Below are 1,166 nucleotides of genomic sequence, written 5' to 3'. Positions count from 1 at the left end.
ATATTTTTAGTTAAAATATTTAGTTTTCAATAGTAACAACTGGCTGTACTTACACAGGCGTATGTTGCTGACAACAAAGTAGCCAATGTAGAAAGGCACCACAAAGATTAGAACCAGCAGTATCACATACAGATTCAGTTTCCAGTGGAAATACCGGGAACTGCAGCAAACAATGAGAGGTAAAATTCTTAATCAGACATAAGTAGCAACAAAATGCAGCTATATTCGATAGAAAATGTACTTACCTACTACTTAAGGCACCCAGAATCTCAAAGATGATGAGCTCAAACATGGTACAAGAAAAAGCAAACGTGACAGAAAAAACCACCTGGACGACATACTGTCGCACCTGTCAACAAACACATGAACAGACAGTCAAAATCTTTATCATGGAGGATATCCTGAGGCTGATGCAGGCTCAGAGATCAAATGGAATTATTATTATCTTAGGCCTGGGCCAATGGTCAACATATCTATCCTTGTGGTTATTTGGAAATAAATGAATGGGATAATACTGTACCTCATAGTCTTTGAACAACTGCCGCATAAAGAATAACCAGCCAAATCCAAAGAACAGCACCTGTAATGTATTAAATGGGAAATATATGGAGGAAGAAGACACGGTGAACATTAAACTGTCCTGTTTTTCAATTAAGCAATGCCTCTTACAAAAATACATACAAATACGTTTTTAAGCATGTTTGAATAGACGGGATAACCAAATTAGAAAAAGATTTAACCAGAGCTTATCACAGACCTTAAATCTGAATGAAGACTTCCTTTTTTAATCTTAATTTGACAGCTGATTGCACTCATTTCTGAATATTGTAATACTGTATAACACTGTCGTCTTTAAATGGTTTTGTAAAGTTTTTTTGCACAAGCCAACATTACATTAAAAACAAAGGGGGTAACAATTCTGAAACCAAGACCAAAACCGTGATACAAATGACCACCCTTCGTATATCAATACTGGAAGACAGAACCATGACAATCAATCGGGCAGGTGTCTGACTCCTCCAAAGTTCATTTTGCAGGATGACAATGATACAGAACATACAGCTAGAGTCATAAAGAACTAGTTTCAGTGAGAAGAAGAACAAGGAGTCCTGCAACAGATAGTTTGTACCCCACAGAGCCCTGATCTCAATCATCAGCCAGTCAGA

General features: G+C 37.1%; 1 long non-coding RNA gene across 1 annotated transcript; it reads right to left on the bottom strand.

The window, feature by feature from the left end:
- Positions 1-22: 22 nt before the first annotated feature.
- Positions 23-670, bottom strand: LOC111664945 (uncharacterized). Its single transcript, XR_015437894.1, has 3 exons — positions 521-670; positions 246-349; positions 23-160 (listed from the first exon to the last, which is right to left on the bottom strand). It is a non-coding gene; the product is annotated as an uncharacterized LOC111664945 (long non-coding RNA).
- Between the last annotated feature and the right edge of the window lie 496 nt (positions 671-1,166).

The sequence above is a fragment of the Seriola lalandi genome, unplaced genomic scaffold (assembly GCF_002814215.2).
Source record: "Seriola lalandi dorsalis isolate HSWRI2012SDOR001 ecotype SW California unplaced genomic scaffold, Sedor1 jcf7180002001901, whole genome shotgun sequence".
NCBI lineage: Eukaryota > Metazoa > Chordata > Actinopteri > Carangiformes > Carangidae > Seriola > Seriola lalandi.
Note: the sequence above shows the minus strand (reverse complement) of the source record. Positions and strands in the feature narration are given on the sequence as shown.